Below are 19193 nucleotides of genomic sequence, written 5' to 3' on the forward strand. Positions count from 1 at the left end.
ATCAGACCCTCCAATTGAAACCACCCCGTGATGTTTTTCTCACTCCTACTAGTGAATGTTATGTAACACACACCCATACAATGTGCACCACCTCGCGATGTTTTTCAGAAACCTATCCTACATTTCCACTGCATGTGCCCTGACGTCCCCATGCTGAAAACCCCGCGGTGCTTTTCTGCATCCTACATTGCCACTCACTGCCTATCCTAATTCAAACCCTCCAATTACACCACCCCGTGATGTTTTTCTCACTCCTACTAGTGAATGTAATGTAACACACACCCATACAATGCGCACCACCCCGCGATGTTTTTCAGAAACCTATCCTGCTTTGCCACTGCATGTTCCCTGACCTCCCCATGCTGACGGACCCGCGGTGCTTTTCTCCATCCTTCATTGCCACTCCCTGCCTATCCTAATTCAAACCCTCCAATTCACACCACCCCTTGATGTTTTTCTCACTCCTACTAGTGAATGTAACGTAACACACAACGTACAATGCGCACCACCCCGCGATGTTTTTCAGAAAACTATCCTACATTGCCATTGCATATTCCCTGACCTCCCCATGCTAACCACACCGCGGTGCTTTTCTCCATCCTACATTGCCACTCACTGCCTATACTAATTCAGGCCCTGCGATTCACACCACCCCGTGATGTTTTTCTCACTCCTACTAGTGAATGTAATGTAACACACACCCATAAAATGCGCACTACCCAGTGATGTTTTTCTCACTCCTACTAGTGAATGTAATGTAACACACACCCATACAATGCGCACCAACCCGCGATGTTTTTCAGAAACCTATCTTACATTGCCACTGCATGTTCCCGGACCTCCCCATGCTGACCACCCCGCAGTGCTTTTCTCCATCCTACATTGCCACTCACTGCCTATCCTAATTCAGACCCTGCGATTCACACCACCCCGTGATGTTTTTCTCACTCCTACTAGTGAATGTAATGTAACACACACCCATACAATGCGCACCACCCCGTGATATTTTTCTCACTCCTACTAGTGAATGTAATGTAAAACACACCCATACAATGCGCACCACCCCGCGATGTTTTTCAGAAACCTATCCTACATTGCCACTGCATGTTCCCTGACCTCCCTATGCTGACGACCCAGCGGTGCTTTTCTCCATCCGACATTGCCACTCACTGCCTGTCCTAAATCAGACCCTCCGATTCACACCACCCCGTGATGTTTTTCTCACTCCTACTAGTGAATGTTATGTAACACACACCCATACAATGTGCACCACCCCGCGATGTTTTTCAGAATCCTATCCTACATTGCCACTGCATGTTCCCTGACGTCCCCATGCTGACCATCCCGCGGTGCTTTTCTCCATCCTTCATTGCCACTCACTGCCTATCCTAATTCAGACCCTCCGATTCACACAACCCCGTGATGTTTTCTCACTGCTACTAGTGAATGTAATGTAACACACACCCATACAATGCGCACCACCGCGAGATGTTTTTCTCACTCCTACTAGTGAATGTATTGTAACACACACCCATACAATGCGCACCACCCCGCGCTGTTTTTCAGAAACCTATCCTACATTGCCACTGCATGTTCCCTGACCTCCCCATGCTGACCACCCCGCGGTGCTTTTCTCCATCCGACATTGCCACTCACTGCCTATCCTAAATCAGACCCTCCAATTGACACCACCCCGTGATGTTTTTCTCACTCCTACTAGTGAATGTTATGTAACACACACCCATACAATGTGCACCACCCCGCGATGTTTTTCAGAAACCTATCCTACATTGCCACTGCATGTTCCCTGACGTCCCCATGCTGAAAACCCCGCGGTGCTTTTCTGCATCCTACATTGCCACTCACTGCCTATCCTAATTCAAACCCTCCAATTTACACCACCCCGTGATGTTTTTCTCACTCCTACTAGTGAATGTAATGTAACACACACCCATACAATGCGCACCACCCCGCGATATTTTTCAGAAACCTATCCTACTTTGCCACTGCATGTTCCCTGACATCCCCATGCTGATGGACCCGCGGTGCTTTTCTCCATCCTTCATTGCCACTCCCTGCCTATCCTAATTCAAACCCTCCAATTCACACCACCCCGTGATGTTTCTCTCACTCCTTCTAGTGAATGTAATGTAACACACAACCATACAATGCGCACCACCCCACGATGTTTTTCAGAAAACTATCCGACATTGCCATTGCATATTCCCTGACCTCCCCATGCTGACCACACCGCGGTGCTTTTCTCCATCCTACATTGCCACTCACTGCCTATACTAATTCAGGCCCTGCGATTCACACCACCCCGTGATGTTTTTCTCACTCCTACTAGTGAATGTAATGTAACACACACCCATAAAATGCGCACTACCCAGTGATGTTTTTCTCACTCCTACTAGTGAATGTAATGTAAAACACACCCATACAATGCGCACCACCCCGCGATGTTTTTCAGAAACCTATCCTACATTGCCACTGCATGTTTCCGGACCTCCCCATGCTGACCACACCGCAGTGCTTTTCTCCATCCTACATTGCCACTCACTGCCTATCCTAATTCAGACCCTGCGATTCACACCACCCCGTGATGTTTTTCTCACTCCTACTAGTGAATGTAATGTAACACACACCCATACAATGCGCACCACCCCGTGATGTTTTTCTCACTCCTACTAGTGAATGTAATGTAACACACACCCATACAATGCGCACCACCCCGCGATGTTTTTCAGAAACCTATCCTACATTGCCAATGCATGTTCCCTGACCTCCCCATGCTGACCACCACGCGGTGCTTTTCTCCATCCGACATTGCTACTCACTGCCTATCCTAAATCAGACTCTCCGATTCACACCACCCCGTGATGTTTTTCTCACTCCTACTAGTGAATGTAATGTAACACACACCCATACAATGCGCACCACCTCGTGATGTTTTTCTCACTCCTACTAGTGAATGTAATGTAACACACACCCATACAATGCGCACCACCCCGCGATGTTTTTCAGAAACCTATCCTACATTGCCACTGCATATTCCCTGACGTCCCCATGCTGACCACCCCGCCGTGCTTTTCTCCATCCTACATTGCCACTCACTGCCTATCCTAATTCAGACCCTCCGATTCACACCACCCCGTGATGTTTTTCTCACTCCTACTAGTGAATGTAATGTAACACACACCCATACAATGCGCACCACCTCGTGATGTTTTTCTCACTCCTACTAGTGAATGTAATGTAACACACACCCATACAATGCGCACCACCCCGCGATATTTTTCAGAAACCTATCCTACTTTGCCACTGCATGTTCCCTGACCTCCCCATGCTGATGGACCCGCGGTGCTTTTCTCCATCCTTCATTGCCACTCCCTGACTATCCTAATTCAAACCCTCCAATTCACACCACCCCGTGATGTTTCTCTCACTCCTACTAGTGAATGTAATGTAACACACAACCATACAATGCGCACCACCCCGCGATGTTTTTCAGAAAACTATCCTATATTGCCATTGCATATTCCCTGACCTCCCCATGCTGACCAGACCGCGGTGCTTTTCTCCATCCTACATTGCCACTCACTGCCTATACTAATTCAGGCCCTGCGATTCACACCACCCCGTGATTTTTTCTCACTCCTACGAGTGAATGTAATGTAACACACACCCATAAAATGCGCACTACCCAGTGATGTTTTTCTCACTCCTACTAGTGAATGTAATGTAACTCACACCCATACAATGCACACCACCGCGTGATGATTTTCTCACTCCTACTAGTGAATGTAATGTAACACACACCCATACAATGCGCACCACCCCGTGATGTTTTTCTCACTCCTACTAGTGAATGTAATGTAACACACACCCATACAATGCGCACCACCCCGCGATGTTTTTCAGAAACCTATCCTACATTGCCAATGCATGTTCCCTGACCTCCCCATGCTGACCACCACGCAGTGCTTTTCTCCATCCTACATTGCCACTCACTGCCTATCCTAATTCAGACCCTCCGATTCACACCACCCCGTGATGTTTTTCTCACTCCTACTAGTGAATGTTATGTAACACACACCCATACAATGCGCACCACCGCGAGATGTTTTTCAGAAACCTATCCTACATTGCCACTGCATGTTCCCTGACCTCCCCATGCTGACGACCCTGCGGTGCTTTTCTCCATCCGACCTTGCCACTCACTGCCTATCCTAAATCAGACCCTCCGATTGACACCACCCCGTGATGTTTTTCTCACTCCTACTAGTGAATGTTATGTAACACACACCCATACAATGCGCACCACCGCGAGATGTTTTTCTCACTCCTACTAGTGAATGTATTGTAACACACACCCATACAATGCGCACCACCCCGCGCTGTTTTTCAGAAACCTATCCTACATTGCCACTGCATGTTCCCTGACCTCCCCATGCTGACCACCCCGCGGTGCTTTTCTCCATCCGACATTGCCACTCACTGCCTATCCTAAATCAGACCCTCCGATTGACACCACCCCGTGATGTTTTTCTCACTCCTACTAGTGAATGTTATGTAACACACACCCATACAATGTGCACCACCTCGCGATGTTTTTCAGAAACCTATCCTACATTTCCACTGCATGTGCCCTGACGTCCCCATGCTGAAAACCCCGCGGTGCTTTTCTGCATCCTACATTGCCACTCACTGCCTATCCTAATTCAAACCCTCCAATTCACACCACCCCGTGATGTTTTTCTCACTCCTACTAGTGAATGTAATGTAACACACACCCATAAAATGCGCACTACCCAGTGATGTTTTTCTCACTCCTACTAGTGAATGTAATGTAACACACACCCATACAATGCGCACCAACCCGCGATGTTTTTCAGAAACCTATCCTACATTGCCACTGCATGTTCCCGGACCTCCCCATGCTGACCACCCCGCAGTGCTTTTCTCCATCCTACATTGCCACTCACTGCCTATCCTAATTCAGACCCTGCGATTCACACCACCCCGTGATGTTTTTCTCACTCCTACTAGTGAATGTAATGTAACACACACCCATACAATGCGCACCACCCCGTGATATTTTTCTCACTCCTACTAGTGAATGTAATGTAAAACACACCCATACAATGCGCACCACCCCGCGATGTTTTTCAGAAACCTATCCTACATTGCCACTGCATGTTCCCTGACCTCCCTATGCTGACGACCCAGCGGTGCTTTTCTCCATCCGACATTGCCACTCACTGCCTATCCTAAATCAGACCCTCCGATTCACACCACCCCGTGATGTTTTTCTCACTCCTACTAGTGAATGTTATGTAACACACACCCATACAATGTGCACCACCCCGCGATGTTTTTCAGAATCCTATCCTACATTGCCACTGCATGTTCCCTGACGTCCCCATGCTGACCATCCCGCGGTGCTTTTCTCCATCCTTCATTGCCACTCACTGCCTATCCTAATTCAGACCCTCCGATTCACACAACCCCGTGATGTTTTTCTCACTCCTACTAGTGAATGTAATGTAACACACATCCATACAATGCGCACCACCCCGCGATATTTTTCAGAAACCTATCCTACTTTGCCACTGCATGTTCCCTGACCTCCCCATGCTGATGGACCCGCGGTGCTTTTCTCCATCCTTCATTGCCACTCCCTGCCTATCCTAATTCAAACCCTCCAATTCACACCACCCCGTGATGTTTCTCTCACTCCTACTAGTGAATGTAATGTAACACACAACCATACAATGCGCACCACCCCGCGATATTTTTCAGAAAACTATCCTACATTGCCATTGCATATTCCCTGACCTCCCCATGCTGACCACACCGCGGTGCTTTTCTCCATCCTACATTGCCACTCACTGCCTATACTAATTCAGGCCCTGCGATTCACACCACCCCGTGATGTTTTTCTCACTCCTACTAGTGAATGTAATGTAACACACACCCATAAAATGCGCACTACCCAGTGATGTTTTTCTCACTCCTACTAGTGAATGTAATGTAACACACACCCATACAATGCGCACCACCCCGCGATGTTTTTCAGAAACCTATCCTACATTGCCACTGCATGTTTCCGGACCTCCCCATGCTGACCACACCGCAGTGCTTTTCTCCATCCTACATTGCCACTCACTGCCTATCCTAATTCAGACCCTGCGATTCACACCACCCCGTGATGTTTTTCTCACTCCTACTAGTGAATGTAATGTAACACACACCCATACAATGCGCACCACCCCGTGATGTTTTTCTCACTCCTACTAGTGAATGTAATGTAACACACACCCATACAATGCGCACCACCCCGCGATGTTTTTCAGAAACCTATCCTACATTGCCAATGCATGTTCCCTGACCTCCCCATGCTGACCACCACGCGGTGCTTTTCTCCATCCGACATTGCCACTCACTGCCTATCCTAAATCAGACTCTCCGATTCACACCACCCCGTGATGGTTTTCTCACTCCTACTAGTGAATGTTATGTAACACACACCCATACAATGTGCACCACCCCACGATGTTTTTCAGAAACCTATCCTACATTGCCACTGCATATTCCCTGACGTTCCCGTGCTGACCACCCCGCCGTGCTTTTCTCCATCCTACATTGCCACTCACTGCCTATCCTAATTCAGACCCTCCGATTCACACCACCCCGTGATGTTTTTCTCACTCCTACTAGTGAATGTAATGTAACACACACCCATACAATGCGCACCACCCCGTGATGTTTTTCTCACTCCTACTAGTGAATGTAATGTAACACACACCCATACAATGCGCACCACCCCGCGATATTTTTCAGAAACCTATCCTACATTTCCACTGCATGTTCCCTGACCTCCCCATGCTGACGACCCCGCGGTGCTTTTCTCCATCCGACATTGCCACTCACTGCCTATCCTAAATCAGACCCTCCGATTGACACCACCCCGTGATGTTTTTCTCACTCCTACTAGTGAATGTTATGTAACACACACCCATACAATGTGCACCACCCCGCGATGTTTTTCAGAAACCTATCCTACATTGCCACTGCATGTTCCCTGAAGTCCCCATGCTGACCACCCCGCGGTGCTTTTCTGCATCCTACATTGCCACTCACTGCCTATCCTAATTCAGACCCTCCGAATCACACCACCCCGTGATGTTTTTCTCACTCCTACTAGTGAATGTAATGTAACACACACCCATACAATGCGCACCACCCCGCGATATTTTTCAGAAAACTATCCTACATTGCCACTGCATGTTCCCTGACCTCCCCATGCTGACCACACAGCGGTGCTTTTCTCCATCCTACATTGCCACTCACTGCCTATACTAATTCAGACCCTCCGATTCACACCACCCCGTGATGTTTTTCTCACTCCTACTAGTGAATGTAATGTAACACACACCCATACAATGCGCACCACCGCGAGATGTTTTTCTCACTCCTACTTGTGAATGTATTGTAACACACACCCATACAATGCGCACCACCCCGTGATGTTTTTCTCACTCCTACTAGTGAATGTAATGTAACACACACCCATACAATGCGCACCACCCCGCGATGTTTTTCAGAAACCTATCCTACATTGCCAATGCATGTTCCCTGACCTCCCCATGCTGACCACCACGCGGTGCTTTTCTCCATCCGACATTGCCACTCACTGCCTATCCTAAATCAGACTCTCCGATTCACACCACCCCGTGATGGTTTTCTCACTCCTACTAGTGAATGTTATGTAACACACACCCATACAATGTGCACCACCCCACGATGTTTTTCAGAAACCTATCCTACATTGCCACTGCATATTCCCTGACGTTCCCGTGCTGACCACCCCGCCGTGCTTTTCTCCATCCTACATTGCCACTCACTGCCTATCCTAATTCAGACCCTCCGATTCACACCACCCCGTGATGTTTTTCTCACTCCTACTAGTGAATGTAATGTAACACACACCCATACAATGCGCACCACCCCGTGATGTTTTTCTCACTCCTACTAGTGAATGTAATGTAACACACACCCATACAATGCGCACCACCCCGCGATATTTTTCAGAAACCTATCCTACATTTCCACTGCATGTTCCCTGACCTCCCCATGCTGACGACCCCGCGGTGCTTTTCTCCATCCGACATTGCCACTCACTGCCTATCCTAAATCAGACCCTCCGATTGACACCACCCCGTGATGTTTTTCTCACTCCTACTAGTGAATGTTATGTAACACACACCCATACAATGTGCACCACCCCGCGATGTTTTTCAGAAACCTATCCTACATTGCCACTGCATGTTCCCTGAAGTCCCAATGCTGACCACCCCGCGGTGCTTTTCTGCATCCTACATTGCCACTCACTGCCTATCCTAATTCAGACCCTCCGAATCACACCACCCCGTGATGTTTTTCTCACTCCTACTAGTGAATGTAATGTAACACACACCCATACAATGCGCACCACCCCGCGATATTTTTCAGAAAACTATCCTACATTGCTACTGCATGTTCCCTGACCTCCCCATGCTGACCACACAGCGGTGCTTTTCTCCATCCTACATTGCCACTCACTGCCTATACTAATTCAGACCCTCCGATTCACACCACCCCGTGATGTTTTTCTCACTCCTACTAGTGAATGTAATGTAACACACACCCATACAATGCGCACCACCGAAGATGTTTTTCTCACTCCTACTTGTGAATGTATTGTAACACACACCCATACAATGCGCACCACGCCGCGCTGTTTTTCAGAAACCTATCCTACATTGCCACTGCATGTTCCCTGACCTCCCCATGCTGACCACCCCGCGGTGCTTTTCTCCATCCGACATTGCCACTCACTGCCTATCCTAAATCAGACCCTCCAATTGAAACCACCCCGTGATGTTTTTCTCACTCCTACTAGTGAATGTTATGTAACACACACCCATACAATGTGCACCACCTCGCGATGTTTTTCAGAAACCTATCCTACATTTCCACTGCATGTGCCCTGACGTCCCCATGCTGAAAACCCCGCGGTGCTTTTCTGCATCCTACATTGCCACTCACTGCCTATCCTAATTCAAACCCTCCAATTACACCACCCCGTGATGTTTTTCTCACTCCTACTAGTGAATGTAATGTAACACACACCCATACAATGCGCACCACCCCGCGATGTTTTTCAGAAACCTATCCTGCTTTGCCACTGCATGTTCCCTGACCTCCCCATGCTGACGGACCCGCGGTGCTTTTCTCCATCCTTCATTGCCACTCCCTGCCTATCCTAATTCAAACCCTCCAATTCACACCACCCCTTGATGTTTTTCTCACTCCTACTAGTGAATGTAACGTAACACACAACGTACAATGCGCACCACCCCGCGATGTTTTTCAGAAAACTATCCTACATTGCCATTGCATATTCCCTGACCTCCCCATGCTAACCACACCGCGGTGCTTTTCTCCATCCTACATTGCCACTCACTGCCTATACTAATTCAGGCCCTGCGATTCACACCACCCCGTGATGTTTTTCTCACTCCTACTAGTGAATGTAATGTAACACACACCCATAAAATGCGCACTACCCAGTGATGTTTTTCTCACTCCTACTAGTGAATGTAATGTAACACACACCCATACAATGCGCACCACCCCGCGATATTTTTCAGAAACCTATCCTACATTTCCACTGCATGTTCCCTGACCTCCCCATGCTGACGACCCCGCGGTGCTTTTCTCCATCCGACATTGCCACTCACTGCCTATCCTAAATCAGACCCTCCGATTGACACCACCCCGTGATGTTTTTCTCACTCCTACTAGTGAATGTTATGTAACACACACCCATACAATGTGCACCACCCCGCGATGTTTTTCAGAAACCTATCCTACATTGCCACTGCATGTTCCCTGAAGTCCCAATGCTGACCACCCCGCGGTGCTTTTCTGCATCCTACATTGCCACTCACTGCCTATCCTAATTCAGACCCTCCGAATCACACCACCCCGTGATGTTTTTCTCACTCCTACTAGTGAATGTAATGTAACACACACCCATACAATGCGCACCACCCCGCGATATTTTTCAGAAAACTATCCTACATTGCTACTGCATGTTCCCTGACCTCCCCATGCTGACCACACAGCGGTGCTTTTCTCCATCCTACATTGCCACTCACTGCCTATACTAATTCAGACCCTCCGATTCACACCACCCCGTGATGTTTTTCTCACTCCTACTAGTGAATGTAATGTAACACACACCCATACAATGCGCACCACCGAAGATGTTTTTCTCACTCCTACTTGTGAATGTATTGTAACACACACCCATACAATGCGCACCACCCCGCGCTGTTTTTCAGAAACCTATCCTACATTGCCACTGCATGTTCCCTGACCTCCCCATGCTGACCACCCCGCGGTGCTTTTCTCCATCCGACATTGCCACTCACTGCCTATCCTAAATCAGACCCTCCAATTGAAACCACCCCGTGATGTTTTTCTCACTCCTACTAGTGAATGTTATGTAACACACACCCATACAATGTGCACCACCTCGCGAAGTTTTTCAGAAACCTATCCTACATTTCCACTGCATGTGCCCTGACGTCCCCATGCTGAAAACCCCGCGGTGCTTTTCTGCATCCTACATTGCCACTCACTGCCTATCCTAATTCAAACCCTCCAATTACACCACCCCGTGATGTTTTTCTCACTCCTACTAGTGAATGTAATGTAACACACACCCATACAATGCGCACCACCCCGCTATGTTTTTCAGAAACCTATCCTGCTTTGCCACTGCATGTTCCCTGACCTCCCTATCCTGACGACCCAGCGGTGCTTTTCTCCATCCGACATTGCCACTCACTGCCTGTCCTAAATCAGACCCTCCGATTCACACCACCCCGTGATGTTTTTCTCACTCCTACTAGTGAATGTTATGTAACACACACCCATACAATGTGCACCACCCCGCGATGTTTTTCAGAATCCTATCCTACATTGCCACTGCATGTTCCCTGACGTCCCCATGCTGACCATCCCGCGGTGCTTTTCTCCATCCTTCATTGCCACTCACTGCCTATCCTAATTCAGACCCTCCGATTCACACAACCCCGTGATGTTTTCTCACTGCTACTAGTGAATGTAATGTAACACACACCCATACAATGCGCACCACCGCGAGATGTTTTTCTCACTCCTACTAGTGAATGTATTGTAACACACACCCATACAATGCGCACCACCCCGCGCTGTTTTTCAGAAACCTATCCTACATTGCCACTGCATGTTCCCTGACCTCCCCATGCTGACCACCCCGCGGTGCTTTTCTCCATCCGACATTGCCACTCACTGCCTATCCTAAATCAGACCCTCCAATTGACACCACCCCGTGATGTTTTTCTCACTCCTACTAGTGAATGTTATGTAACACACACCCATACAATGTGCACCACCCCGCGATGTTTTTCAGAAACCTATCCTACATTGCCACTGCATGTTCCCTGACGTCCCCATGCTGAAAACCCCGCGGTGCTTTTCTGCATCCTACATTGCCACTCACTGCCTATCCTAATTCAAACCCTCCAATTTACACCACCCCGTGATGTTTTTCTCACTCCTACTAGTGAATGTAATGTAACACACACCCATACAATGCGCACCACCCCGCGATATTTTTCAGAAACCTATCCTACTTTGCCACTGCATGTTCCCTGACATCCCCATGCTGATGGACCCGCGGTGCTTTTCTCCATCCTTCATTGCCACTCCCTGCCTATCCTAATTCAAACCCTCCAATTCACACCACCCCGTGATGTTTCTCTCACTCCTTCTAGTGAATGTAATGTAACACACAACCATACAATGCGCACCACCCCACGATGTTTTTCAGAAAACTATCCGACATTGCCATTGCATATTCCCTGACCTCCCCATGCTGACCACACCGCGGTGCTTTTCTCCATCCTACATTGCCACTCACTGCCTATACTAATTCAGGCCCTGCGATTCACACCACCCCGTGATGTTTTTCTCACTCCTACTAGTGAATGTAATGTAACACACACCCATAAAATGCGCACTACCCAGTGATGTTTTTCTCACTCCTACTAGTGAATGTAATGTAAAACACACCCATACAATGCGCACCACCCCGCGATGTTTTTCAGAAACCTATCCTACATTGCCACTGCATGTTTCCGGACCTCCCCATGCTGACCACACCGCAGTGCTTTTCTCCATCCTACATTGCCACTCACTGCCTATCCTAATTCAGACCCTGCGATTCACACCACCCCGTGATGTTTTTCTCACTCCTACTAGTGAATGTAATGTAACACACACCCATACAATGCGCACCACCCCGTGATGTTTTTCTCACTCCTACTAGTGAATGTAATGTAACACACACCCATACAATGCGCACCACCCCGCGATGTTTTTCAGAAACCTATCCTACATTGCCAATGCATGTTCCCTGACCTCCCCATGCTGACCACCACGCGGTGCTTTTCTCCATCCGACATTGCTACTCACTGCCTATCCTAAATCAGACTCTCCGATTCACACCACCCCGTGATGTTTTTCTCACTCCTACTAGTGAATGTAATGTAACACACACCCATACAATGCGCACCACCTCGTGATGTTTTTCTCACTCCTACTAGTGAATGTAATGTAACACACACCCATACAATGCGCACCACCCCGCGATGTTTTTCAGAAACCTATCCTACATTGCCACTGCATATTCCCTGACGTCCCCATGCTGACCACCCCGCCGTGCTTTTCTCCATCCTACATTGCCACTCACTGCCTATCCTAATTCAGACCCTCCGATTCACACCACCCCGTGATGTTTTTCTCACTCCTACTAGTGAATGTAATGTAACACACACCCATACAATGCGCACCACCTCGTGATGTTTTTCTCACTCCTACTAGTGAATGTAATGTAACACACACCCATACAATGCGCACCACCCCGCGATATTTTTCAGAAACCTATCCTACATTGCCACTGCATGTTCCCTGACCTCCCCATGCTGACGACCCCGCGGTGCTTTTCTCCATCCGACATTGCCACTCACTGCCTATCCTAAATAAGACCCTCCGATTGACACCACCCCGTGATGTTTTTCTCACTCCTACTAGTGAATGTTATGTAACACACACCCATACAATGTGCACCACCCCGCGATGTTTTTCAGAAACATATCCTACATTGCCACTGCATGTTCCCTGAAGTCCCCATGCTGACCACCCCGCGGTGCTTTTCTGCATCCTACATTGCCACTCACTGCCTATCCTAATTCAGACCCTCCGAATCACACCACCCCGTGATGTTTTTCTCACTCCTACTTGTGAATGTAATGTAACACACACCCATACAATGCGCACCACCCCGCGATATTTTTCAGAAAACTATCCTACATTGCCACTGCATGTTCCCTGACCTCCCCATGCTGACCACACAGCGGTGCTTTTCTCCATCCTACATTGCCACTCACTGCCTATACTAATTCAGACCCTCCGATTCACAGCACCCCGTGATGTTTTTCTCACTCCTACTAGTGAATGTAATGTAACACACAACGTACAATGCGCAACACCCCGCGATGTTTTTCAGAAAACTATCCTACATTGCCATTGCATATTCCCTGACCTCCCCATGCTAACCACACCGTGGTGCTTTTCTCCATCCTACATTGCCACTCACTGCCTATACTAATTCAGGCCCTGCGATTCACACCACCCCGTGATGTTTTTCTCACTCCTACTAGTGAATGTAATTTAACACACACCCATAAAATGCGCACTACCCAGTGATGTTTTTCTCACTCCTACTAGTGAATGTAATGTAACACACACCCATACAATGCGCACCACCCCGCGATGTTTTTCAGAAACCTATCCTACATTGCCACTGCATGTTCCCTGACCTCCCTATGCTGACGACCCAGCGGGGCTTTTCTCCATCCGACATTGCCACTCACTGCCTATCCTAAATCAGACCCTCCGATTCACACCACCCCGTGATGTTTTTCTCACTCCTACTAGTGAATGTTATGTAACACACACCCATACAATGTGCACCACCCCGCGATGTTTTTCAAAATCCTATCCTACATTGCCACTGCATGTTCCCTGACGTCCCCATGCTGACCATCCCGCGGTGCTTTTCTCCATCCTTCATTGCCACTCACTGCCTATTCTAATTCAGACCCTCCGATTCACACAACCCCGTGATGTTTTTCTCACTCCTACTAGTGAATGTAATGTAACACACACCCATACAATGTGCACCACCCCGCGATGTTTTTCAGAAACCTATCCTACATTGCCACTGCATGTTCCCTGACCTCCCCATGCTGACCACCCCGCGGTGCTTTTCTCCATCCTACATTGCCACTCACTGCCTGTCCTAATTCAGACCCTCCGATTCACACCACCCCGTGATTTTTTTCTCACTCCTACTAGTGAATGTAATGTAACACCCACACATACAATGCGCACCACCACGTGATGTTTTTCTCACTCCTACTAGTGAATGTAATGTAACACACACCCATACAATGCGCACCACCCCGCGATGTTTTTCAGAAACCTATCCTACTTTGCCACTGCATGTTCCCTGACCTCCCCATGCTGACGGAACCGCGGTGCTTTTCTCCATCCTTCATTGCCACTCACTGCCTATCCTAATTCAAACCCTCCAATTCACACCACCCCGTGATGTTTTTCTCACTCCTACTAGTGAATGTAATGTAACACACAACCATACAATGCGCACCACCCCGCGATGTTTTTCAGAAAACTATCCTATATTGCCATTGCATATTCCCTGACCTCCCCATGCTGACCACACCGCGGTGCTTTTCTCCATCCTACATTGCCACTCACTGCCTATACTAATTCAGGCACTGCGATTCACACCACCCCGTGATGTTTTTCTCACTCCTACTAGTGAATGTAATGTAACACACACCCATACAATGCGCAACACATCGTGATATTTTTCTCACTCCTACTAGTGAATGTAATGTAAAACACACCCATACAATGCGCACCACCCCGCGATGTGTTTCAGAAACCTATCCTACATTGCCACTGCATGTTCCCTGACCTCCCTATGTTGACGACCCCGCGGTGCTTTTCTCCATCCGACATTGCCACTCACTGCCTCTCCTAAATCAGACCCTCCGATTCACACCACCCCGTGATGTTTTTCTCACTCCTACTAGTGAATGTTATGTAACACACACCCATACAATGTGCACCACCCCGCGATGTTTTTCAGAAACCTATCCTACATTGCCACTGCATGTTCCCTGACCTCCCCATGCTGACCACCCCGCGGTGCTTTTCTCCATCCTTCATTGCCACTCACTGCCTATCCCAATTCAGACCCTCCGATTCACACAACCCCGTGATGTTTTTCTCACTCCTACTAGTGAATGTAATGTAACACACACCCATACAATGCGCACCACCCCGCGATATTTTTCAGAAACCTATCCGACATTGCCCCTGCATGTTCCCTGACCTTCCCATGCTGACCACACCGCTGTGCTTTTCTCCATCCTACATTGCCACTCACTGCCTATACTAATTCAGACCCTCCGATTAACACCACCCCGTGATGTTTTTCTCACTCCCACTAGTGAATGTAATGTAACACACACCCATAAAATGCGCACCACCGCGTGATGTTTTTCTCACTCCTACTAGTGAATGTAATGTAACACACACCCATACAATGCGCACCACCCCGTGATGTTTTTCTCACTCCTACTAGTGAATGTAATGTAACACACACCCATACAATGCGCACCACCCCGCGATGTTTTTCAGAAACCTATCCTACATTGCCACTGCATGTTCTATGACCTCCCCATTCTGACCAGCCCGCGGTGCTTTTCTCCATCCTACATTGCCACTCACTGCCTATCCTAATTCAGACCCTGCGATTCACACCACCCCGTGATGTTTTTCTCACTCGTACTAGTGAATGTAATGTAACACACACACATACAATGCGCACCACCCCGTGATGTTTTTCTCACTCCTACTAGTGAATGTAATGTAACACACACGCATACAATGCGCACCACCCCGCGATGTTTTTCAGAAACCTATCCTACTTTGCCATTGCATGTTCCCTGACCTCCCCATGCTGACCACCACACGGTGCTTTTCTCCATCCTACATTGCCACTCACTGCGTATCCTAATTCAGACCCTCCGATTCACACCACCCCGTGATGTTTTTCTCACTCCTACTAGTGAATGTAATGTAACACACACCCATACAATGCGCACCACCCCGTGATGTTTTTCTCACTCCTACTAGTGAATGTAAAGTAACACACACCCATACAATGCGCACCACCCCGCGATATTTTTCAGAAACCTATCCTACATTGCCACTGCATGTTCCCTAACCTCCCCATGCTGACGACCCCGCGGTGCTTTTCTCCATCCGACATTGCCACTCACTGCCTATCCTAAATCAGACCCTCCGATTGACACCACCCCGTGATGTTTTTCTCACTCCTACTAGTGAATGTTATGTAACACACACCCATACAATGTGCACCACCCCGCGATGTTTTTCAGAAACATATCCTACATTGCCACTGCATGTTCCCTGAAGTCCCCATGCTGACCACCCCGCGGTGCTTTTCTGCATCCTACATTGCCACTCACTGCCTATCCTAATTCAGACCCTCCGAATCACACCACCCCGTGATGTTTTTCTCACTCCTACTAGTGAATGTAATGTAACACACACCCATACAATGCGCACCACCCCGTGATGTTTTTCTCACTCCTACTAGTGAATGTAATGTAACACACACCCATACAATGCGCACCACCCCGCGATATTTTTCAGAAACCTATCCTACATTGCCACTGATTGTTCCCTGACCTCCCCATGCTGACCACCCCGCGGTGCTTTTCTCCATCCGACATTGCCACTCACTGCCTATCCTAAATCAGACCCTCCGATTGACACCACCCCGTGATGTTTTTCTCACTCCTACTAGTGAATGTAATGTAACACACACCCATACAATGCGCACCACCTCGTGATGTTTTTCTCACTCCTACTAGTGAATGTAATGTAACACACACCCATACAATGCGCACCACCCCGCGATATTTTTCAGAAACCTATCCTACATTGCCACTGCATGTTCCCTGACCTCCCCATGCTGACGACCCCGCGGTGCTTTTCTCCATCCGACATTGCCACTCACTGCCTATCCTAAATAAGACCCTCCGATTGACACCACCCCGTGTTGTTTTTCTCACTCCTACTAGTGAATGTTATGTAACACACACCCATACAATGTGCACCACCCCGCGATGTTTTTCAGAAACATATCCTACATTGCCACTGCATGTTCCCTGAAGTCCCCATGCTGACCACCCCGCGGTGCTTTTCTGCATCCTACATTGCCACTCACTGCCTATCCTAATTCAGACCCTCCGAATCACACCACCCCGTGATGTTTTTCTCACTCCTACTTGTGAATGTAATGTAACACACACCCATACAATGCGCACCACCCCGCGATATTTTTCAGAAAACTATCCTACATTGCCACTGCATGTTCCCTGACCTCCCCATGCTGACCACACAGCGGTGCTTTTCTCCATCCTACATTGCCACTCACTGCCTATACTAATTCAGACCCTCCGATTCACAGCACCCCGTGATGTTTTTCTCACTCCTACTAGTGAATGTAATGTAACACACAACGTACAATGCGCAACACCCCGCGATGTTTTTCAGAAAACTATCCTACATTGCCATTGCATATTCCCTGACCTCCCCATGCTAACCACACCGTGGTGCTTTTCTCCATCCTACATTGCCACTCACTGCCTATACTAATTCAGGCCCTGCGATTCACACCACCCCGTGATGTTTTTCTCACTCCTACTAGTGAATGTAATTTAACACACACCCATAAAATGCGCACTACCCAGTGATGTTTTTCTCACTCCTACTAGTGAATGTAATGTAACACACACCCATACAATGCACACCACCCCGCGATGTTTTTCAGAAACCTATCCTACATTGCCACTGCATGTTCCCTGACCTCCCTATGCTGACGACCCAGCGGGGCTTTTCTCCATCCGACATTGCCACTCACTGCCTATCCTAAATCAGACCCTCCGATTCACACCACCCCGTGATGTTTTTCTCACTCCTACTAGTGAATGTTATGTAACACACACCCATACAATGTGCACCACCCCGCGATGTTTTTCAAAATCCTATCCTACATTGCCACTGCATGTTCCCTGACGTCCCCATGCTGACCATCCCGCGGTGCTTTTCTCCATCCTTCATTGCCACTCACTGCCTATTCTAATTCAGACCCTCCGATTCACACAACCCCGTGATGTTTTTCTCACTCCTACTAGTGAATGTAATGTAACACACACCCATACAATGTGCACCACCCCGCGATGTTTTTCAGAAACCTATCCTACATTGCCACTGCATGTTCCCTGACCTCCCCATGCTGACCACCCCGCGGTGCTTTTCTCCATCCTACATTGCCACTCACTGCCTGTCCTAATTCAGACCCTCCGATTCACACCACCCCGTGATTTTTTTCTCACTCCTACTAGTGAATGTAATGTAACACCCACACATACAATGCGCACCACCACGTGATGTTTTTCTCACTCCTACTAGTGAATGTAATGTAACACACACCCATACAATGCGCACCACCCCGCGATGTTTTTCAGAAACCTATCCTACTTTGCCACTGCATGTTCCCTGACCTCCCCATGCTGACGGAACCGCGGTGCTTTTCTCCATCCTTCATTGCCACTCACTGCCTATCCTAATTCAAACCCTCCAATTCACACCACCCCGTGATGTTTTTCTCACTCCTACTAGTGAATGTAATGTAACACACAACCATACAATGCGCACCACCCCGCGATGTTTTTCAGAAAACTATCCTATATTGCCATTGCATATTCCCTGACCTCCCCATGCTGACCACACCGCGGTGCTTTTCTCCATCCTACATTGCCACTCACTGCCTATACTAATTCAGGCACTGCGATTCACACCACCCCGTGATGTTTTTCTCACTCCTACTAGTGAATGTAATGTAACAC

Source organism: Cavia porcellus, unplaced genomic scaffold, assembly GCF_034190915.1.
Source record: "Cavia porcellus strain 051 isolate PalLab524CR breed Dunkin Hartley unplaced genomic scaffold, mCavPor4.1 scaffold_39, whole genome shotgun sequence".
NCBI classification, from domain to species: Eukaryota; Metazoa; Chordata; class Mammalia; order Rodentia; family Caviidae; genus Cavia; species Cavia porcellus.